This window comes from Schistocerca nitens, chromosome 1 (genome assembly GCF_023898315.1).
Source record: "Schistocerca nitens isolate TAMUIC-IGC-003100 chromosome 1, iqSchNite1.1, whole genome shotgun sequence".
NCBI lineage: Eukaryota > Metazoa > Arthropoda > Insecta > Orthoptera > Acrididae > Schistocerca > Schistocerca nitens.
The window spans coordinates 1,242,711,511-1,242,737,617 of NC_064614.1; positions in this window are offsets into that span (position 1 = coordinate 1,242,711,511).

Here is a 26,107-nt window from a genome sequence, read left to right on the forward strand (position 1 = left end):
TGAGTGTGTGTGTGTGTGTCATCTATTTTTGACGAAACACTTACAGGCCAAAAGCTTTATTTGTGACAGTCTTCTTGTTGTGCCTATCTGTGACTCAACATCTCCGCTACATGGTGAGTAGCAACTTTCCTTTTAATAATATTGTTACAGTCCATCCTGGATTTTCCATTGTTTGAGTCAGGTCTCCATGTTTCAGTGTATTTGAAGGACTGATAAAAATGTGAAAACAAAGATTTGAGTAACTTTGGTAATCAATACATGGATGTAAATTGAATTCAATAGAAGGTAAACAGAAGTCAGTAATAAATAGTGATCTGTTAAGGGAAATAATTAAAAGTGGTTCATCCATCACAGTGTGTACAAGGAATGGTATACCCTTCAACAGCCTTGTAACACAGCTAATGATCAGTGATTGCAAAAAAATCCTAAGCAGCGAAGACTGCAGACAAGTGTTATACATTTTCAGTGACATTCGGTTTCAAACCTGACAAGAATTGAGGCAGTTAGTGAATGACATGCCATGAATGGACTGGTTTTCTCATGGCTTGCAAGATGCACGCATGCACAAGTGCCCGTGCACACACACACACACACACACACACACACACACACACACACACACACACACACACACACACACACACACGACCTTACACAGGTTTTGTAGAGCTCAACATGTCTCTGGTAATTTCTGTATGTTGCTAATGACTCTGTTAATTTTAGGGGGAGAAAAGTTGTGGACAGCCTCCAAGAGGCTGTATTGAGGCTGGACAGGTATTATGCAAAGATCTGGTGTCTTCATATAAACCATTTGGTAACCTTTGCAACAAAAACTTCATTAATTGTGACACTTTGACTTGTGGATCACTGGTGTAAGTGGAAGCAGTGACATTGGCAGAGGTGAATATTTAGCTGAGACTGGAAAAAAGGAAAGAAGAAAGAAAAATTTGGGATTAATGTCCTGTTACCAATGTGGTCATTAGAAATGGAACTCCAACTCAGATTGGGAGAGGATGGCAAAGGAAGTCAGCCATCTACTTGTCTCAGATGGATTAGGTTAACTGTAGAACACCTAAATCTGGATGGTCAGGCAGAGATAGAGCTGCTGTCCTTGTTAATATGAGTCCTGTGTGTTAACCACATTGCTCAGTTCCCAGATTATATGCAGATGGCGTATTGCTACAGAAGTTTGTATTTGTATCCCTAGCTATGAAAACATGTTTATATTTAGATACTAGTGCTTGCAAAGCATTTTCAAATGGTGTTAACTGTTCTGCTTTACTGTGTTGTGATATTGTCATCAGTATTTGTATTGCAGTATGTCTTGTGTTTTTTTCCATTACTGTAAAATTAGTATTCTTTGATAAATGTAGCTGTTGGTATAACCCTAGCACCTCAGTAAGATGTGTAATGATTATTGGTTGGTTTTTATTGTGGTCGCTAGTAGGGATAACGCTCTCTGACAAAGCTGTGGTTTATGCAGGAGAGAAAAGAGAATTATGGAACAAGAAATGAATATTTGTGCATGTCACACAGAGTTAGTAATGGTATTGTTAGAATTAAGTAGGTTGATGAGAGAAGAAGTGACAGTTGGGAAAAGATAACAACTAAAAAGCAAAAGAAAAAGAAACACAGAAATCAAGCTGAAATTGTTGTTCAAAAGTGCACATCACAACTTTAAAGATAACCAGACTGGATAGGGGTTGCAAAAGAACACATTAGAGTGTGTTTGATTGTTTTTTAGCTGTGCCATAACCAGCCATGTCAACAAATATCTGGGGGTGTTGCTGTTTCCTATCATCCCATGGGATCTATGGAGCAATCAATACAATTCTGCAGACATTCAGTGAGGGCACTAGGCTCAGCACAAGACCCCAGGTCAAGAGGATAAACAATAGTGACAGATTGAAGGACTGTTACAGACTGTCTCAGCCTCACTCTTCTGAGCTCACTGATGTGTATTACACGCTCCCTTGTGGACATACGATAACACAAAACTTAGCTATGTTTTGGACATCGGTTTGGACTCAGTTATTCCCAGCCATTGACATTTGGCTTGCACATTGACATGTCTATTTACTAATGCAGAATGGTTTATTTCTCTGTTTAGCCACATGTTGTGCCTATTGCAAGTGCTCTGCCAGCATGTGCATGCACTGAGTGTGTGTTTTGCATTAGAGAACTTTCTCCCGCACTAATGTTTGAGCTATTCAGTAACTCTGCAGAGCACCTTATTTTCCAAGAGGTATCAGCCTCTAGTAGTTTTCGTTTATGTTGAGTTCAAGAAGAGTCAGGACCCATCATTTTCTATGATTTTTTGTACTTGTTTGGTGTTCAATAAAACCAGTATGGTTGACCAAGCAGACTCATACTATAAATATTATACTGACCACAGTCTGCATTTGATATGGATTGGGAATCACAAACTAAATCAGCTTCTTGCTGAGTGTGACACAAGGGCACACAAGGAAAACTATCTGAATAACTTCATTTGTCAGGCACATATTTTGGGTTAGTCAGACTACAGATGGGTAGCATTGAAAGAAATCAAAGCAGATGAGGACCACAATATATCTTGCTTTTCATAATGGTAAAGTTAGTTTGTCTCATAAGAAAGTTAAGGGATTGAGATACAATTTAGATGAGCTTTTTGTATGTTTAAAAGAACAGAGAATTCTGAAGAGAGGGATATTCTATTCTTGACGTTGGGTCATTTAAAAATCAGTATATAGAAATTAAATATACTTATAAGTGATTATTGACTAGCATTATTTTCATGTAGACTTAATATGGAAAAAAGAGCTATAACACAAAGCTACAAATTTTAAAATAAGCAGTTTTTATATATGTCAGAACCTAGATGCATGTGCTTGTGAACTGTTAGTGCTTAATAGTTATAATGTTAACAATCTAGCGAAACCCACTAGGGAACTTACAGCCTTTTATGAGAAATTGAAATCCATTGTGGGCCTACTTGCCATGGAAGGAAAAATCTTTTAGTAGTTTGCAGAATTTTAGTGTTGACATTTTACAATACTCTGGCAGAAAAGAATGTGTTTGTAAACATTGACTGATGCAATCTTGCTGCACTAGTGAATTTTTAAACTCAAGTACACCTAGATAGCAGTTCACAATTGATAACATTTTGTAAACAGTGTCCATGATGTGACACTCACATGTTAAAGATACCAGAAGTATCACCAATACCTTCCCTGACATATATATAAAAAAATTTCAAAATGAAAAGTCCACAGCAATCTGTGACATGACCGTGAACAGAAAAGTGACACAGAAAGTGTAGAATAACGTTTTTATTTATGTCTATGAACACAAAGTTGTTAGGTGCTTATGTTACTGATTTCAACCAGCAATGACCGTCTTCACATCTGACATATACACAAATGCAATTAGTGGATTGTCTAGATCTTTAAACAATAAAACGTGCTCTAATGAAAAGTATTACTGACATACATGTAGATAACAGGTTGTAAATATGACAATGCATACCTGTTTTAAAACATGTGTAAATATAATGAAGCCATTGTGGCATCCTCAAAAGATAAACACAAAATCAGCGTAGCATCATGACATAGCAAACTGCTGTACAGTATTCACAAAATGTTTGTGTATAAGCCTTTTAGATGCAGCTACCATAGGTTTACACTTATTTGTCAATGATATAATTGTACAATGTGGAATAAAAAGAAAAGACAACAGATAAAATCAAACAATTAACACCTGTTTTGAAATCCACAATGCAGGAAAATATAGATTGCTTCTTACCATAAAGATGACACATTAAGTTGCAGACAGGCACAATGAAGACACTTACATACAAGATTCCAGCTACAGGCTTCATCAGAACAAGGAACAGAAACACACACACACACACACACACACCATAAGCTTGGACCAGAATGCATTCTGGTCTGAGCTGCCGCAGTTGAAAGCTTAGGTGTAAGTGTCTTTTAGTTGTTCCTATCTGCAACTTAATGTTTCATCTTTGTGGTAAGTAATAATCTCTCACTTCCTACATTGTTGATAATACAATGGGTAAAGTCTATAGTACACTTATCAGGTGCATAAGTATACTACAATAATAATATACAATAAATCAGAAGTTAAACTAAGATTGTTAAAAAGGAAATGGTCAGTTATGACTCAGTCAGTTGTGAGCATCAGGAGGGAAACCAGGTTGAAATGTAAAGAGAAAATTAAAGTAAACTTAGTATATCCTGCAATTACGGTTTACAGAAGGTGCTTTCCCTGGGAGAAATGGCGAAGGCTGACTGCCAGTACAGGAACTGGGGCCTAAATAATGAGGAATAGGGAATGGTAGAGGTGGCAGTTGTTGTCTATGTGGCTAGTGCCCAGTCATAATGAACAGAAAGTAAGAGGCAGATGGCACAAAGCCATCTTATGACAACAGTAATCTCATTTTATGCAGTTATGAGTGAGATTTTATCCACACTGCTGTGTTCCCCCAAAGGATTCCTTGAAAGGCAGTCAGTGTACTTGTGTTTGTGTCTGCTTTTGTATACCACTGTGACATCACATCTCCTGAAGCCTCAGCACCCATCTTGCCAGTAGACCTGATGGATCTGCAGGTTTGTCAGCCAGCATAGAGAATGAGGGTCCCTCACAATGGTGAACAGTTTGGCAAAGCAATACTGCTAGAACTTGGTGGAACAAAAGGCAGTCAGTCCTTGAAAGGCAGTCAGTGTACTTGTGTTTGTGTCTGCTTTTGTATACCATTGTGACATCACATCTCCTGAAGCCTCAGCACCCATCTTGCCAGTAGACCTGATGGATCTGCAGGCTTGTCAGCCAGCTTAGAGAATGGAGGTCCCTCACAATGGTGAACAGTTTGGCAAAGCAATACTGCTAGAACTTGGTGGACCAAAAAACTATAGCCACTCTTTGTTAGTTGTGGAATAGTTTTAACTCTGCTTGGAGAGTACTCTGAGAGCATAAGCATTTATTCAGCATCAACCTGCGCTTCCACTAAGACTGTACCTATCCCATAACAACTGGTGTCAGTGTGATGTTCTGGCTCTGTATTCTCATCGTGCAATGCTAGGAGTGGAGATGGTGTTAGCACATCCTTAAGGAAAATCCAGGATCTTCCTTTCTCTTCAAAATGGTTCAAATGGCTCTGAGCACTATGGGACTCAACTGCTGAGGTCATTAGTCCCCTAGAACTTAGAACTAGTTAAACCTAACTAACCTAAGGACATCACAAACATCCATGCCCGAGGCAGGATTCGAACCTGCGACCGTAGCGGTCTTGCGGTTCCAGACTGCAGCGCCTTTAACCGCACGGCCACTTCGGCCGGCACCTTTCTCTTCATTCCAGAAAAATTTTGTCTCCCTGCAGTAGTTCTTGCAAGGGACATGCCTCAGTACAGAATTCCTTTACGAATCGCTGGTAGTATGGACGCATTCTGAGAATACGTCTCACATCATGCATGTGCTAAGGAGTCAGAAAACCTGTGGCTGCTCTTATTTAGTCTAGATTGGGAGGACTCAATCTCCATATGCCAGGTGCCCAAAGACTTATATTTCCTGTCTGGTGAACAGGCATTTATTTTTATTCAGATGGAGGCCTGCAGTTTGAACGCACTTAAACGCGGCTGTCAAATGGTTTGGATCTTCTTCAAATATCTTAGAAACAAGGACAGTGTCATTCAAATAGCAGAGACACATATTCTATTTTAAGCTGTTGAAACATGTTGTCCATCTTACACTGGAAGATGGCTGGAGCTTACACACTCCAAATGGTATAACTTTGAATTCAGAGACCTATCAGGAGTTATCAAGGCATTCTTTTCACTTTCAGCCTCTCCAGGCTCAATTTTCCTGTATCCTGTCTGCATGTTTGTAGCTGAGAAACACTTTGATCTATGGTGTCATCAGCTCGTACCAATGGGTAGACATCATTTTTCATAATTTTTGTTCAGTCATTGGTAGCTGACTCAGTAATGCAGTGGGCCATACTTCTTCTTAACAATGACCACAGGAGAGAACCAAGGACTCAGCAGTTTTCATCAATGACAACTTGCATCTTTCTCAGTTCCTTCTGAATTACTTGTCATTCAGCTGCCATATGTAATGACTGACTAATTGATGGATGATTCCCAATATTGACAGGGTTCACCATGGGCTGTTTGATGTTGTCTTTTCTCCACTCTGGATTTTAAAGCATCTGAATGGTAACTTTGTTCGTTGGTCAGGAAGTTTAATGATAACATTACCCACTGCTTTAACTGCAGCGGTTTGGGAGCATGATTCTTTATTGGTGGTACTCAGCTGCTCACCTGGATCGGTTTGCCTGTTCCTACACACATACCTTTAGGGACGTGTTGTGGCTGTTTGCAACAATTAGTGGTGCAAAGTTTTCCTCGATCACCTGAAACACTTGTGATCAACGAAGGGCATGTAGATTTCCGTTGTGAGCCTGAGTAGCTTATTGCAGCTGACAAAAGCTTTGCAGTTTGACTGAGCATCCGCACAGACAGCTGAGAAATCATTATGTCAATGATGGTGGGGTAAGAACCCCAGTCAGTGGTAAACGACTACCCAGAACAATCCTTGTGATGTGTATGTTCTGGAATAGCTTTGTCAGTCACAAGCTCAGATCTTCCACAGTCTGTAACTGCTTGTCATGCTTGTGAGGAGTCCCATCTGAGATTAACATTATGACTGCATTTTGTTAAAATGATAAATTTGTAGGGCTGTGATCTCCCGTGGATAGATATTCTTGTAATAAACTTCCTGTCAGCTGATCTCGTATCCCTTTTGTGACCTTCAGCACAATTGCTTTTCTATCACAGGATGTTGTTTCTTTAACTGGTGACATTAAGCTTTCAATATTATAGAAAAGAAGCCTGGAGTCGATTTCTGTTCTGAGAGGTGATGAGATTTCCTGACTTCTTGGTACCTGTTGACATGGAGGACTCTTGTCTGTGGCAGCCTCATGTCCACAGACAATCACCTTATTGAATTAGGGTCCTAAGGGAATGGCTGGTACTTCAGTATGGCAATGGTTAATGGTGATGGCTACTTGGGGAGCAAACTCGTCCATTGTAAGGCAATGGGCTTTGTCTTGCAGATTGGCTGTAATTGCCTGCATTTGACTGAAGTAAATGGGTGTGCTATGATGGTTGTCATATTGTGGTGTAATATTGGTTTACTACTTGTCATCTTTATGTGTCAAGGGTAGAATATACCAGTGTGTTGTTCTCTGTCATCCAAATGTTAGTTCTTGTATGGGGTGTTATACTTGGCAGTTGTAATGTTGCCTGGATGCTGACTTGCCATTTGACAGCTGTGGCATAAGTCAGGGTAGTCCATTTCTCGAGAAGCAGTAGACTGGTGGTGGAGATTGGTGCTAAAGATAAATACACCTCTGCTTGAACAGTCTATATTAGCTCCTGATATATGGGACTGACATTAATGGGTGCTCTCTTTTGTGTACTTGGTCCCACGTTTCTGGCTGATTGAAACCGCTGTCTCTCATCTTTTACTACCTGGTGCATGAAAAAGACAAGGTCAGGTGGTCTGCCACAACTACCAAGGTCACCCCATTTAGTCCTGCCAACTCTCTTTCACCATACTCCCCCCTCCCCTCCCCCTTTCCCCCCGTTACATATTCTTCATGGGCTGCTACCATGTGATGAATTCCTCTTTCGTTGTGACATCAGTGACCAGAAGAGCTTGATATGCAGCCTCTGTGACTACTTTCATCAAATGTGACTGTTTGTCATTTTATATATTTTTCGGATTCACGATGTGGCAAATGACAAAAATGTTCTGCATGCAAGTCAGTGTCTTTTCCACATTATGTTGAGCTCTGCTCTTGAATCTGTTCTTCTGTTAAGTAAGCAAGCTGCTGATTATCACCAAATGTTTTCTTCAGTTGGACCTGGAATTTCTCCCAGCTATAGAGCTTTTCTTTGTTTTTCTCAAATCACAGCTGTACTATGCCATCCACATAAAAGAATATCTCTGCCAAATGTATCATGTCACTTGGCCATTGTATTTGGTGGCCAGCTCAAGTCCTATTGGCTGTTTCCTCAGGTCCTGACCAGTGTCTCCAGAAGACACTATTGGATGTCTGATGTACTGCTGACTTACTTATGGTTTGGGATCCATTGGTCTCTTGAATATACAGATGTTGGGTGCAATGTACTGCTTGTTCTTTGGCTCTTGTCCATGCAGGCAATGGCTTTTGTGTTGCCTAATTGGAGCCATGGTGATGTAGATGTTGCAAAGTATTCCATGTTTCCACCATATGAAAACAGGATCATTAGTGAAATACGATACTTAGCACTGAAAGCACATTGATAAGGGATGCCGACATAGAGACAGAGTAGATCTCAATTTCTGTATTGAGAGTGCTGCTGTTTATACAAACATCTAATATTTCAGAGCATGCAAACATTATAAACTTGGTAAATTTTGAGAACTTGCTGTACATTATAAATATGGAATTACAAATATTTGCTAGTGATTGGATTTGTATTGGCAGTCTGCAGTATGCAAGCCAGTGATTTTAATAGATCACTAGTTATCATTCTTGTGTTGTCCTCATCATCATTACATCATCATAGATAGTAAAATGGGAATTTTTTTTCTTGGGAAAAATCTCAAAATGCCACACAAGATTTATACTTTTGTCCTCTTTTTATTTCTTTTACATGTGAATGACTTTGACTCTTCACATATACAAAACAGAGTTGTTACTTTTCATGAGCGGCACAGCAGAAACAATTAATCATGTTACAGAGACAGAAGCAGAAATTTGTAATAATATTGCCTGGACTCTACCTTCCCTTTTAAAAAGAAAAAAAATGAAAAAATTGGGATTATTCACTTATACAAAAAAAGAGACTAATAGCAATAATTTATGAAGCAAGTTAACATGAGTTAGTGGATAGGATAGGATGCACAAAATGTACGTTTTTGCATGTTTGTTGTGGAAGAAAGGTGTTAGTGAGGCTGTCAAACAGCAAACTCAACAAATTTTGCTGCTGATTGCTTTATTTTTTAGACAAGGAAGTCCATATCTTAACATATTTTACATAGTGTCAGTAATGACTTGTAACATACATTTCTGGGATAACACACCACCTAGGAGAACAGTATTGATTGCAAAAAAGAAGGCAGTGAGAACAGCATATGGAATTCGCCTACAAACATCTTTAGGGCACATTCAAGAATTTAGGCATTCCAATTGTTAGGCATTCAAACTGCACCAGGGCACCTGCAAAGGGGGTTGGGGGTGGGCAATGGGAGCAATATTTCCTAGTGAGAATCCATTTAGTGTACAAATACGAAAAACAGACCTTTAACTGCAGGACCTGATTTTGTGATCTGAAATATCTGGAAAATTATCCCAAAATACCATAAAAGTATTGATAAAACGTTTGTTGCAGTACCCATACGTGGTCAAGCTCATAAGTAGTATCGTGATGATGTCGGTGAGCAGATGAACCATCAGTTTATTTTCAACATGTACTAATACATTTCTGAGCAACATAGTTGGGTTTTTCCCAGAGGCATGTGCATTGTTTGTTATTGCCAACATTAAGAAAATGAATTGTTATCATAAATGGACATTAAACACAGACATATAAAGAATGAAGTAAAATCTTGTAAATGACTCCCTTCAAAAATTTTAAAAATATAGGGTACATTTGACAAAAAATCAAAAATTGAAATTACATATTCTATGACCAAATTATTTAAGATTTTAGTACTTATGCACAAGGTGTAGCTCATAAGGAAAGAAAAATTACATGTCTGTGATGTGCGTACTGTAAGACCTTCGGTACACATACCATCAGATTATTTGACTTGTCGCTCTAACGAAGTAGGCGAGTGTCAGCAATATGTCTCATGGTCTTATCGTGGTGTGTTTATCTTCTGCCGTTAGGTCAGACGATAGAAATGCCACTTGCACGCTTAGAGTAGCAGATTGACGGTGACCAACTTTAAACAGAACTTGATTAATTTTCACACACATTTATTAAAATAATAAAAAGCATAGACCTTACGTAACTTGATTCTGGATGCTATTTACAATTGACAATCTGAAGTTCCTTTGGTCTTGGTATGTTAATCTTACTCTAACATATCTCTGATACTTGACAAAGTGTCTATACATTTCTCTTCATGGCTATGTACAGGAATATGATAATCTTATTAGGCACAGACTGAAACTTGACTATAGACTGGTACAGACTAATGCAGACTCGTACAAACTGGTGCAGACAAATGCAGACTGACTGATCGGAGGTCTGTACACTCGTTATAATACCTCGAGTGTTCAGGTATCACTGCGCAAGTGTGATCCGCGAGGAGAAAAGGTTCTACATTAGCAGCAATCTCATTGGCTGTGTTACATATTAATACGTGGATGGGCGGAAGCAGAATTTGGTCCGTCTCTAAGGCAGTGCCATCTCGTAGTGCAGAGACGGACGAGCGTTGCGCCTGCGCTGTTTTACTTAGCGGGGCACGCTCTAGTGGGAAAGTTGTGTACATGCTGACTACATGGAACTATGTACACAACAATGTCAAAAAACTCTAGGCATTACTATTAAGCTGTAATAAAATGAAATGAAGCTGCCTATTGACTGAGTGACAAAACTGGTTGTGTAAAAAAGAATTTCCATGTTGAGAGATTCATATAAAAATATTGTCTTCCTAGGGAATCAAAGTCACCTCCAAATTCCAACAGCGCTAGGTGCACACACCTTCATAACCTGTGAATGGAAATTGGTGCAATGAAACAATTGCATGACAATACAATTCAGCAAGAAGTTACTCTTTTGAAATTCAAAAACAGGTTAACAGCTGTCAGGCACTAGTTTAAAGTTGAATTGAATTGAATTGAATTTTATTTGATCCTGTAAGATTACATTGTGTACAGTAAATGTATGTGTAATATAGGACATGTCAAAGTATTAACATTCATTATCACTTATTTTTCTACACCTTTAGCTTACATTTTTACATCACTGATAATGAATAACAGTATATACAAATTTAATGGCATAAGTATTCTGCAACACTGTAAAACTCCTTTTCAATGAGATAGTCTTTAAGATTGTTTGGAAAGTCACTGTGAAGTACACTATCTTGCAGGTTTTTGGGCAGACTTCTTAGTAGTCTGATACCAGAGTACTGGGGTCCTTTTTCTAGCATTGCCAGTTGGTGGGGTATGCTCCGTACTTCATTCTTCCTTCTTGTATTGTGGGTGTGTACCCTAGCATTTGTAATCCAGTCCTCACTACCTTTTGTGATGTACATTATTGTTTTGTATACATACAACAATGAAAAAGTTAAGATACCAAAATTCTTGAAACAGTTTCTGCACATTTGAGAGGTCTTTCTTCTTAAAATGGTCCTAATTGGTTTTTTTTTTTTTTTTTTTTTTTTTTTTTTTTTTTGTAATGTGAACACTCATTTTGTCTCTTGTTTGTTTGAGTTTCCCTACACAGTCACTCCATACTGTAAGTATGGTTCGAAAAGTCCATGATACACTGTACACAGAAGGTTCTTGTCTGAATACTGTGATAGCTGCATCATTAAGAATATGACAGAGCTCAGTTTCTTACAGACATTATTAATATGTGTTTTCCATTTCAGTTCATTATCCACAAGAATACCTAAGAATCTAGCAGATTCTACTTCTTCCAGCCTTGTTCCATCAACCTCTAAATCCATGTCTACAGCCTTTTCCTTGTTTTTAAACACTGCATACATAGTCTTTTTTAGATTTATAACCAGATATGAATGCTCTTCTCTCAAGCTGTTCCATATTTTGGTCACTATTTAGTATTGTCATGTCATCAGCATACAATATTTTCTTTTCTTCCTCCTCAACACCTATATCATTAACAAACACATTAAATAACAATGGCCCCATTACCGAACCATGCGGCACTCCATATTTGATGGGTTTGGTTTCTGATTGGTACGAGTTTCCTAATGATACATACTGCTTGCAGTTGCACAACTATGAATTTATCCATTCACCTGGTTGCCCCCGAATGCCATAGTTGCTTAATTTTTGTATCAGCATATCATGGTCAATGGTGTCAAATGCCTTTGAAAGATCCAGAAACATTGCAGAGACAACCTTTTTCTCATATATGGACTGTAAAATATTCTGTTAGACTGGCAATTGCTGATTCTGTAGATTTACCCTTTCTGAAACCATGCTGTGAGGGTATGAGAATGTATGTTTGTCCAAATAGTTAACTAATATGGTATACATAAGCATTTCTAGGATTTTTGAGAAGCCTGATATCAGTGAAACTGGTCTATAGTTGTTGGGATCATCCTTATACCCTTTCTTCTACACTGGCACTACCTTCGTTATCTTCAGTTTTTCTGGAAAAATTGCATCTCTGAAAGAACAGTTTGCTATGTTCAGCAGTGGTGTTATTATCTCCTCACATACCAGCTTTATTGCATGATTCGATATTTCATCATCACCAGCTGATTTCTTGGACTTCAGTTTCTGTATAGTTTTCCGCAATTCATCTTCCGTGACTGGTCTTAAGAACATAATACTGCATGATCTTTTTGGTACCTTAATACTCTTCTGTTTTTGACTATTTCTTTCCAATTTTAAGTTTTCTACTACACTGATATATTCACTACACTGATATATTCACTAAGTTTGCTATTTCCATACCATCTGTGACTACTGTGTTGTCTATTTTAATTGACCTAATACCTTCTTCTTTGTTTGACCCATCTTTTCCGTTTCTTTCAGCATTCATTTCATTCCAAGCTGCCTTTGCCTTGTTTTTTGAGTTTGCTATGGTGGTTTCAATTGCTCTGGTTGGCTTCTCTTATTGTTTTTCTACTTTTTTAACATTTTATAGTTTTCAGCTTATCCCATCTGTCTCACATCCTGAATCTTCCTTCTTTTCATTTGCTGCAGGGATATTCACCTGTACATTATGGCCACTAGTCACTGCTTGTTTGTAGAAGTAGGATGTTGTCATCATTGGAATTACTGCCATATAACAAATGGTGGAACTCATTGAGTACCCATTCTACAGCAGCCTACACATAGTTCATTTCATAATAGAGCTCTTTGATCAGTATTTCAAATGTCAGAAATTATGTTGAGAGGGAGTATGTTGAGGGCGAGGGGGATAATGATTCCTAAAAGTACAGGGTTTTATTGAGTCAATGGCAAGCTAACAAAAATTATAATTTTAAGAATGACGTGGCTGTCATCAAGAGAACATTCCAATTGGTGTGGTGTCACTGTACTGACGTTCAGCTATTGTAAAGCAGTTAAACGTCCGTTTTCTAAATTGTGTGCTTCCTGTTCACATAAAATGCATGGCAGCCATGGCATCTACATCTACATCTACACTCTGCAAACCACTGTGAAGTGCCTGGAAGAGGGTAAATCCCATTGTACCAGTTGTTACAGTTTTTTTTCTTGTTCCATTCACTATGGAGCATGAGAAAATATGATTGTTGAGATGGCTCTGTGCATGCTGTGATTAATCTAAACTTGTCCTCATGATCCCTACAGAAGCATTGTGCAGGGAGTTGCAGTATATTATAGGATGGGTCACATGAGGGATTTGTAAGTCATCTCCTTTGAAGATTGATAGCATTTCCCTAGTATTCTACTGAAGTCTACCATCTGCTTTACCCATGACTGAGACTATATGATGATTCAATTTCATATCCCTATTAAGTGTTACATTCATGTATTTGTACAAGTTGATAGATTCCAATTACTCACTAATACTATAGGCATGAGATACTACAGTTTTTTTTCATTTTCTTGTTCATTTTGTGAAGTGTGCAGTTTTAAATTTCTGAACATCTAAAGCAAGTTGCCAGTCATTGCATCACTGGCTGAATATGCATCTGCATGGTCATTAATATACAGCATAAATAGCAAGGATCCCAACACACTTTTCTGGTGCACACCTCAAGTTAATTTGTCCATTAATGACTCCATTCAAGATGACATGCTGCAGCTGCAATATCCTTGTGAGACCCTGTGCTCCATCTGCACCCATCTTCCTACCCTATGGCTCCTAGCCCCTGTGACCATCTCCACTACAATACTTACCCTATGCACCCTTTTACCACCACCTACACCAGCCCTGTAACTGGAAAAGCATATGCTATATCAAAGGGAGAGTCACCTGTGAAACGACACGTCATATACCAGCTCTTATGTAAACAATGTTTGGCCTTTTACAGTGGTATGACTGCTATCCAGTTATCAGTTTGGTTGAATGGGCATAGGCAGAGGGTGTGTACTGGCAACACACACTATCCTGTTGCAGAGCATGCTATACAACATGACAGTTGTGACCTCAGTGCCTGTTTTGCCACATGCGCCATCTGGATTCTTCTCACAGACACCAGTTTCTTAGAATTCCACAGGTGGGAACTAGCACTACAACATGTCCTTGGTTCTTGCCACCCACTTGGCCTTAATTTATGTTAATTCCTTCCATTTCAGCATTTCTTCATCTTAACTACTTCTTTCTCCAGGCCACTTTAGTTTTCTACAGATTTCATTTTCTGACCAGTCTATTTTTCTCCAACCACCACTCTCACCCCTGTTAATGCAATGCACTTATCTTTTCACTCTTATTAACTCCTACATGATATTTTAGCAGTAATCGTGGTCTAGAATTTTACCCTGTCTTCCAACTTTATGCTCTCAGGTTTTCAAATCTTGTCCGGTGCAGTCCCCAACTATCAGTCTTTCCCTCTCATCTCATCTGGTAAGTTTCCCCTGAACTGGGGTCCCGGTTGACTTTTCCAAACTGTACCCCTTTTTATGAACCTCTCCAGTCCTTTCCAGTCATGCCTCTTCCTTCCCCTTCAACACTTCTGCCGGAAGGAGGAGCCACTGACTCTGAAAGCTTGCTTAAGTTAAATCTTTGTGTGTGTGTTTTTCTCCTGTCCCTTTTTATTTTTTTTATCTACACAATTATATTATATTCTGAATATTTATGCAGCTTCATTCAGAGAGTATTTCATTATAGAACTTTATCATCTGCAAAAAGTCTAAGATGACTACTAATACCGTCCAGAAGGTTATTAATATACAATATGAACACAAGAGTCCCAACACAGTTCCCTGGTGCAATTAATTCATCTGTTGATGACCCTCCATCGAAGATAACATGCTGCGTCCTCCCTACCCAAAAATCCTTAATCCAGTCACAAATTTTGTTTGATACCCCATAGAACAGTACCTTCGATAATAGGTGTGGATGAGATACAGAGTAAAATTCTTCTTACTCGACTGTCATGATCCAAAGTCAAAGTATGACCTTTGAGAAAAATGTGGCAGTAGGGAACTGGTACCAAAACAAACAGAGTCTAAGGCTAACACTAAATTAGTTAACAATTTTAGGAAAAAAGATTCTTTCCAGAAGTTCACAAATTTCAGATCATAAATTTAAGACAGCCAAAATTAATCTCAGTCTAACCTTACCATGCATACACACTTCACCAGATTTTTAGTAAGTTGTTTGAAATAGAAAAATTTAAATGATGGAGCCACACTACAATAATGAACAGCTGTCCAAATTTAGACACAGTGATCAAATAACACAACCCAAACAACAATAATTACCATAGAAGTAGCAACAAAAAAAGAAGAGCCAATTTGTGGGGCTTGAGGGTGGCTAACAAGAGTCTAAAATATTCCTAATCTGAAACACAAAGCAACAAGTCTCAATATAACTGACAAACAGTATAATAACAATTATGTTTGGTTGGTGACATAGCTTTATCATTAAACACTATGGGGCTCTGGATCCCAGGCATGAGCATAAATATTTTGCTGAATTTTACATATGACAGACGCAATTTTAATTGAATATATGCAAGAGCTGAACCTGAGGCCTAGGTGTTTGAACTTCCACCCTGAGCAAGGGCATAAAACATGTTACGAAATTAACTTGCATTTAATCTGACAGAGGCAATTAAGATACTTTTTATTTGTGAGATCACACTGTTTTGTATTTATTAATTAATTCACACACAGAGAACTGCAAAATTTCAATTGAATTAATTGATAATTAAAATAATTGCACATGGCATGGCTCAAACCTGGAAACATTAGGCTCCACAGCTTAGAACTAGCTATCGACATATACCCTTGGGCACTTTTGCTATTAGGTTGTGCAACACTTCTTATGACAGTGGAGGCCAATTCACACACACACACACACACACACACACACACACACACACACACACACACACACACACACACACACACACACACACACACACACACACACACACACACACAAAAAATAGTGGACCACACACACACACACACACACACACACACACACACACACACACACAAAATAGTGGACCACTCAGATTGGTCTGGCTGTCATTATACCAATGGCTGGTTTATTTTGAAGCAGATAAATGTGTGATGTCGAAGATGTGTGTGATTTTTCAGTCATATTTCATGAATGTCATTCATCATAGCAGAACTGAAAGTCATCCTCTCACCAGTTTCAGAAATTTTCGCAAATCTGCAAAATTGCATGTGAAATTCAAATGATATAAAGATGCAGTTGAAAAGTCAAGTACGAGGGTCACTCCAAAAGAAATGCACACTATTTTTTTTTTTAAATCCATCTTTTATTCTACATGTTTGAAAGTTTTACAGTGTGTAGATACATCCTTTAGGAACAATATTTTCATTTCTCCACATAATTTCCATCCCTCTCAACTGCCTTATGCCATCTTGGAACTAGCGCCTGTATACCCGCACGGTAAAATTCTGGACCATCCTGTTGGAGCCACTGTTTGGCAGCATTCACAAGGGAATCATCATCTTCAAACTTTGTTCCACAAAGAGAGTCTTTCAGTTTCCCAAAGAGATGATAGTCACACGGAGCCAGGTCAGGACTGTAAGACGGGTGTTTCAGTGTTGTCTATTCTATTCAAGTTTTGTGATCGTTTCCATGGTTTTTTGACTGACATGTGGCCATGCATTGTTGTGCATCAGCAAAACATCTGGCTTTTTCCAATGTGGTCAAACATGACTCAGTCGAGCTTGAAGTTTCTTCAGCATCGTCACATATGCATCAGAATTTATGGTGGTTCCTCTTGGCCTGATGTCGACAAGCAAGAGGCCCTTCCGCTGCGAGAAAAATCCTCAATATTTCTGTTCCCGCTTTCATCACATAACCTGCTTGCCCACCGACTAACTGTGCTGCGATCGACATCAGCATCTCCATACACCTTTTTCAACCTCTTGTGGGGCTTTCCCACTGTCTTGTTTTCCCAGCACATGAATTCTATGACATCACATTGTTTCTGACAAACGTCAAGTGTAGCAGCCATCTTGAAGACATGCCACTTATGGGAACAGGTTGAACTAAATTTGAAACAAGTGGGAATGATGTATCTACACAATGTAAAACTTTCACACATGCAGAATGAAAACTGTATTTTTACAAAAATAGTGTGCATTTCTTTTGGAGTGACCCTCGTAATTTTGTCAGTATTATGATGAGCCAAACTAAGAGTGTAGATAATGAATTATATTGTGAAATTATTACAAACTAATCAAATGTTTCTTGCATATTGTTTTGTAGTTAAATGACCTGCCTTTAAGAGAAAAAACAAATTGAAATGCTGTTTTTGATGATTTATTGCAGTTTAGAGTACGGGAGAACACTTTCTAAGTCCATTTTTAAATTATTGCATTCACTTTGTGTATTGCAATCTTTTTCTGAAAGTACAATAATTACTGCAGTGAAGAAGCTGTTGGCAGCTAACACAAATTTCCATTTTCAAGACAGGAAAAATCATTTAGTGATTAAAGAAACTCAGTTTGTATGCTAATATCAGCATGGTACAAGGTTTCCTCCTATTTCAAAGTACAAGATGGTGCACAGCTGATGACACGCGGACAAAAGAGCACCTGCTATGTAATATATTTTAAAAATATATTTATTACATTCACCACAGATCAATGTAGCCGAAGAATGAAAAATTTCTTCCAAATACATACAAATTATTATACATCACTTAAACATGTAGAACTCATAATATTTTCAAAATCTGCACCCACATCTCAAAATAGCAAAAACAATTACCAATGCAGCTTATGGCAGATTCTATTGTACATTCCATTATGTGATTGTAAAATTGGTCACTAGACTAGAACTCTGACCAGAAGACATCATGTTTTACTAGGTACACAACGCTCCAGGTACAATACTCTCCCCTGCAGTCAGGTGATGAAACACTGTGGAATAATGCTGAAAGCAGTTTAAAAAATGCCAAATATTTTCTTAATGAACCCAAAGTGAATTAGATTCTGACGCAAACTCTACAGTTTTGTTATTCCTGCCATATAGGTTGAGCATGAGCATGAACACAATTTAGTTTCCATGTAAATCAATTTGATAATTGATGTTGAAACTTGTGGTAGTGGTTGAAAAGTGCAAAAATTTTAATGGCAGGAAAAGAGAGAGAATAGGGATTATGATGAGACCAATAGAAAATAATGTAAATGCTGGGAAAATGTAAAATCTGGGAATGTAAAAACAATTTGCAGTAGTGTTTTACTGTTAACTTGTTTATATGTATGACATTAACCAGGTACTAAAAGTGTTTTGTAGGAACCAATAGAGAAAAAGACGAGCAGAGTGCAGGCCTTCAAAATTTCTAAATCATATCTATGGGTGAAATATTTTGCACCTACGGAGATGAAAGCCAATGGCCTTGCAGCAGTGGTAACACCGGTTACCATTAGATCGGTGAGGTTAAGTGCTGTCGGGCTGGGCAGACCATCTGGTCTGCTGGGTGCTGCTGGCAGGCAGGGTGTACTCAGCCCTTGTGAGGCACACTCGAGAGCTACATAATTGAGAAGTAGCGGCTCTGGTATTGTAAACTGACATGGCCTGTACGGGCAGAGTTTAGTTTAGTTTTTACTGAGGTGAAAACCTGTGGGTGCCCCTGTAACTGCACCTTCAAAATACAATGCCACAACTCTCTCTCTCTCTCTTTCTCTCTCTCTCTCTCTCTCTCTCTCTCTCTCCCCCTCCCTCCCTCTCTCTCTCTCTCCCCCCCCCCCCCCCTCTCTCTCTCTCTCTCTCTCTCTCTCTCTCTCTCTCTCTCTCTCTCTCTCTCTCTCTGTGTGTGTGTGTGTGTGTGTGTGTGTGTGTGTGTGTGTGTGTGTGTGTGTAAGGAATACTATCTTATCTCATGTGTTTCTTGGTGTCATGCACTATAGGTGAAGGTGTTCCTTTGCTTTATACCTATATTTATAGCTGCACCTTCATGCAGTTATAAGAGTCGAGGGACATGAAAGGGAAGGAGTGGTTGGGAAGGGAGTGAGACAGGGTTGTAGCCTCTCCCTGATGTTATTCAATCTGTATATTGAGAAAGCAGTAAAGGAAACAAAAGAAAAATTCGGAGTAGGTATTAAAATCCATGGAGAAGAAATAAAAACTCTGAGGTTCGCTGATGACATTGTAATTCTGTCAGAGACAGCAAACGACTTGGAAGAGCAGCTAAATGGAATGGATAGTGTCTTGAAAGGAGGGTATACGATGGACATCAACAAAAGCAAAAAGAGGGTAATGAAATGTAGTCGAATTAAGTCGGGTGATGCTGAGGGAATTAGATTAGGAAATGAGACACTTAAAGTAGTAAAGGAGTTTTGCTATTTGGGGAGCAAAATAACTGATGATGGTCGAAGTAGAGAAGATATAAAATGTCGACTGGCAATGGCAAGGAAAGCGTTTCTGAAGAAGAGAAATTTGTTAACATCGAGTAAAGATTTAAGTGTCAGGAAGTCGTTTCTGAAAGTATTTGTATGGAGTGTAGCCATGTATGGAAGTGAAACATGGACGATAAACAGTTTGGACAAGAAGAGAATAGAAGATTTTGAAATGTGGTGCTACAGAAGAATGCTGAAGATTAGATGGGTAGATCACATAACTAATGAGGAGGCATTGAATAGAATTGGGGAGAAGAGGAGTTTGTGGCACAACTTGACAAGAAGAAGGGACCGGTTGGTAGGACATGTTCTGAGGCATCAAGGGATCACAAATTTAGCATTGGAGGGCAGCGTGGAGGGTAAAAATCATAGAGGGAGACCAAGAGATGAATATATTACGCAGATTCAGAAGGATGTAGGTTGCAGTAAGTACTGGGAGACGAAGAAGCTTGCACAAGATAGAGTAGCATGGAGAGTTGCATCAAACCAGTCTCAGGACTGAAGACCACAACAACAACAACAACCTTCATGATAGAGAGAGATGCAGGATGTTCCATAATTTCTATAATAGGATCCTATGGGTTGAGAGGAGAGTCTGTTGGTAAAATTTTGATGTTGAACCCGTACCCAAAGATGTTACCATTTGGATGTAAAATAAGTTTCAAGACTGAGGCACTTTCAAAACTCTGATAACACAGTACACACGTTAACTGAGAAGAGCATGTCTTTGTCAGTCCCTGTCATAATAATGACATGACATTTCATTTTCATATGATGACAACAGCGCCTGCAAGAAACTAGTATATTTACAACTGGGAGAGTAACTAGTGCTCCATGGACAAGCCTCACTCTAGACTTTGAAGAGTACACCATTCATCAGTCAGAAGGGGACCCGTTGAGGAGTTCTCAAAACACAGTCCACGCCTTGGCACCCTGTTCAGCCCACAGGTCAGAGATAATCATTCTGCTGTTTGTGTACCCTAAGCAGGAGATTTGAAAGTGCTGCTATCTTCAAACCAAGTTTCAGTGAAGCATTTGGTGCTTAAATTTTCTTATTTCATTTTCTTTATTTGCATATAGTTTAATGTAAAATAATGCACAAATCTAATTCTGTTTTTTTTTTATATTTTTATTTTTACATTCCTTAGAAACATTGGAAGCACCAAAATGCCATATGTGACTGCAGCAATGAAGACCAGAGTTGGCAAGAGCTGCAGTCACATAAGGCTCATAGGTCACCTGCCAACTTGTCAGTGAGTTGTACAATGTTCGTAATTGTAAGTGTTTCAAAGATTACATACATCATCAAGCAGCTGTATTTTTTAGAAATGTATGCATTTGGACCTTGCTTTATTTCTGATGTTTTAACTTTTCATTTGTTAATTTTTTATACCTGCTATTAATTGGAATTCTTGTTCATGTAATGATGTCTGCAGAGTTAAAAATATTTACGGAGGGGAAATTAAGAAACACTAAATAAGTAGCAAGATAACCAGATATTTGTGTTTCCTGTAGTAAACACCCTGTCACAGCAATAGTGTCCTGCAAGCAGATCAGGATCAGAGCTGACTGATGTTAAGTTGCAGTTGTGTAGTAGGCTCATCCAACTTTTAGTGATGCTGTCTAAAAGTATAAGCTGGAACATTTCCAGGCTAGGAAACTGGGTGAAGAAGAACAAGAAAACTCTGACTGATATCTGAGACCAGACAGCTGTGTAGGATAAGAAACTGAAATCATTCCCATGAGGCAGTACCACACTGACTTTGCACCAGTTGTGATCAAATCTAACAGGAATTTTTTAATTTTGTGGGCTTCATACACCCTATTCTCTTGTTTTTGTCTTGTTGGTCACATATTCTTGGTGTATGTTTGCATTTTCAGCTGTTTTGAATATTTAGTTTCTTGTTGACAGTTGGAAAGGTTACACATTGTTTTCTAATACTCGATGAATTTTTACGTTCTAAACAGATGGATCAAAGAATTTGCATTAAAATTTGCTTAAAAATGGAATAAAGTGCTGCACCACATTCAAAATGTTGGCTATGGGTTTTGGCAAATCTTGTCAACGTAGAAAAGAGCGTAGGAGTGGTGTAAACATATCAAAGAGGGTTGAAGACATTAAAGGCAGTGACCACCCTCTACATTGTAGCACATGAATTACAAATGATGACGTGAAAGAAGTAAACAAAATGATAGTGGAAAATCAGAGAGGTTGCTGATGATCTCAGCATATCCTTTGGCTCATGCTGAGCAATTTTTTTTGGATGTTTTAGGCATGAAACTTGTAGCAGCAAAGTTTTTACCTGAAATTGTTGAATTTTCACCAAAAATGTTGCATAGTCAACGGTGATCCAGAACTTCCATACTTCCAAAGGTGACACAACTGGGTATATGGGTACAATATCAAAACCAAGGCCCAGTTGTAGCAAAGGAAACTGCATGAAGAGCCAAAACTGAAAAAAATTCTAGAAGTTTGATCTCCGGTTAAGATTCTCCTCAGAATTTTCCTAGCTTACAATGGGATAGTGCATCAGGAGTTCCTGTCCTATGGTTGTACAGTCAGTAAGGAATGCTACCTGGAAGTTAAGCACCATTTGTGTGAAGCTATCCAAAGAAAATCACCAGAATTGTGGCAAAACTACTCATGGAAATTGCATCATGATAATGATCCCACTCACACCTCAATGCATGTTCATGATTTTTTGGCATAAGACAAAACTGCTATGTTGCCTCAGCCACCATATTTGCCAGACATGGTCCCTTGCAATGTCTTCCTGTTCCTGAGGCTGAAGAGAACCGTGTAAGATGTTTTGCTACTATGAGGTAATAACAGAATTTCTGAAGGAGCTGAACAACGTATGAAAAGTGAGTTCCGTAAGTGCTTCCAAGATTGGAAAAAGCACTGGCACCAAATGTATGATACCTGTGGGGATTACTTTGAGGAGGAAAAAATTTACATTGATGACTAAATTGTCTTTAACAAAAACATAAAATTCCCATTACCCTAACACCTTGTACGTTGCATAATGCTGTATCTACACAGTGCAACTAAGTGGTCTGAGGAAGTCAGTCCCACCCCAGTAGCAGAACTTTGCAGGTCCAGTGTCAAAGGCAAGCTGTCATCAGAATCCCTCACAAAATCTGTTGCACTGTCTATATAGGCTATCAAATGTGACACACATGCATCATGTGCCACCCGTTCCACTTGGGCTTCTTTAATTTCAACTTCTGTTCCTTGCCATGTAGTCCTGCTATTATTCTTTGAAACTACCTGAGATACATAGTGTGAATCATTTGCAATACTTCCTCCTTGAGTGGAAAATTTTATAGTCTGTCCTCAGACTGCAAAAAAATTTTTCTATCAGTTTTGTGTTGTTATTTTCTTGTTGACTTCATTTTCTTTATGTACATTCTTTACACACTAACTCACATTTCTCTTTTTTACATAATTAATTTTTTCTTTAATTTCTCCATAATTCCTTCAATATAGATATTAACTTCTTTGTATATTTAACTCATCTCTTTGAAGTAACCATAAATCCTTCATCAAATAATTTTACCAGTATGCATAATGAATTCATCTTTTTTCAGTTAGCAGTAATCATTTCATACATGACTAATTAAGAAGCAGTCTTTTATCCTGAACATAAAAATAATTCTTTATACTGATTTATATGTAACCTTCTTCAGTACTTACATTTACATACATTAATTTATTATTCTCTTATCAAGATTAATGCATAATACCTGTATAGTATATAGTAATATATACAGGCTTATTATAATTACAATATGAATATACTCATATCTTTTAACACCACTTGACCTCTCCTTTTCATCTCTTGTCTGTTCTTGACATTAACATCAACAGTTACCTTCTCTATAGATCCTGTAAATATCACCTTGACACATTGTTTATTTCAGATGTTACATCACTTTATCTAATGGGTATTCTTTCAAACACTTCTTCCTTATAATCTCTGAAATATCTTTCAGCAGGTTTACATTTCACCATTTCCCTTTTAGCATTATGATTCACAGTTGTACCTCACCACAGCATTCATAGCCCACAGCTCTAAACAGGAACAAAAAAGAATCTGGACAACTTTTGCAGTATTGACAGATAAACAAAAATGCCATTATAATCACTACACTTGATCTACATAACTCCTCATGGTGATACATCTTAGTGAAAGGACATTAAAAACAGTCATTTACTGATACAAGATTTTATTTTCTAGCTCAGCAAGCTTATGTCCTGCTGTAACTGCTGTACTTGGTCAACAAGACAATACTCTATATCCATATTCATCTTTGACACTGTATCATTATTTGTTACATTTCTTTGAATAATCAGCTCTGGTACTATCACTATTTGACCACCATATTCTCTGCAATTAAAAAGAAAATTAAATTTGCCTGCAAGCTGAATAACAAACTCAATGGTTTTATCATTGCTACAGAACATGGTAAGTCTTTCAGTCTATAGCACCACAACCAACCACCCATTACTCTGTATCTGTGTCTAAACACTTTCATTTATTACAGTATATTTTGAATGCAATCTTTAGGGGTCTCTGTTACAGGCTGTCATGTTCTTGGCTCAGCTATTTCACGGTCACACATGGAAAAAAGGAACAATTTTCTGCTTGAATATGCTGACTGTTATCAATTTTAAATGATTATCATGTAACGCTGCTAACTTAATTTTGATTATTGTCTTTTGGCATTGTGTATAAATAGCATTTCCTTTTCTTCTGCAATATAACAAATTAATGTTTCATAGCATCAATTTAAATAGCAAGCGACAAAAATTTGTGTAAATGAAATACACCCTTGTCTACCACAAAAATATTTAATACTTAACTTAGAATATTACAAACAGTGAATAAATAAAGATCAATTGTGAAAGGTAACTGGTAACTGTTGTCTGCTGGCTGCTGCGGCCGAGCGGTTGTAGGCACTTCTGTCTGGAACCGTGCGACTGCTACGGTTGCAGGTTCCAATCCTGCCTCGGGCATGGATGTGTGTGATGTCCTTAGGTTAGTTAGGTTTAAGTAGTTCTAAGTTGTAGGAGACTGATGACCTCAGATGTTAAGTTCCATAGTGCTCAGAGCCATTTGAACCATTTGAACTGTTGTCCCCTCCAAGTTCAATTATGAATGATTGTCTTAAATGTCATCCTTCACAAACTGTAAATATTTAACTACTGGAACAGGATGAATTAAATGTGGTTCTAAAATAACCTTTTGTGCATTTACAGTATCTATAATTAGTGGGTCATAATCATTTTCTAGTTTTCTAAAGATGGATGTGAGCAGAATTAACTACGAGGGTAAGTCAGTTATTATCCACAAAGTAGTTATAAAATTTTATTGTAATCAAATACGAAACTTACAAGAACATCATTTTTCGACATTTGCATTTCAACGCACTTTGTCCATTGTTGTATAAGCTTCCTGATGCCCTCATAAAAGAACATTCTTTCACCGCTTCGTCTGAAGCAGATTGATGGCCCCTTAATGCCTGTTTGAGTGGACCAAACAAGTAATAGTCATAAGGGGCAAGCTTGGGACTATATGGAGGATGATCCAGTACTTCAGTTTAGAGTTTCTGGAGTGTTTCAGCAGTGTGGGCAGCAGTATGTAGACGGACATTGTTGTGCAACAACGCAACACCAGTATCTCACTGTAACTTACACTGTTTATTGTTGTGCCCCTTACCCCATAATGTTCCAGTACTGGACCTTGTGCATCCCAAAAAACCTTAAGCATCAGTTTTCCTGTGGACGGTTGGATCTTGAACTTTTTCTTGTGTGGTGAATTTGGATGTTTCCATTCCATGCTCTCCCATTTACTTTGCGGCTCGTAATGATGGATCCATATATCATCACCTGTAATGATCCTGCCTAAGAAGTTGTCCCCTTTGTTACCACAGCAATCCAAATGTTTTTTGCAGATGTCCAAGCGCATTTTTTAATGCAACTGTGTGAGTTGTTTTGGGACCCATCTTGCACAAACTTTATGAAACCCAAATCTGTTGTGGATGATTTCATAGACAGAACCATGACTAATTTGCAGATGATGTGCCACTTTATCATTAGTTAATCATCTGTCTAAGATAATCATTTCACGTGAACACTCAATGGTTTCTTTGTTTGTGGCAGTAAATGGCCATCCGGCTCCGTCATCGTGCGTAACACTTGTGCGAGCATTTCGGAATTTTTCAATCCATTTGTTGACACTCCATTGTTCCTGTACTGTACCAAAAGTTTTAGATAAATTTCAGCCACTGATACGCCTTCCAACCACAAAAAACTGATCACTGAACGCT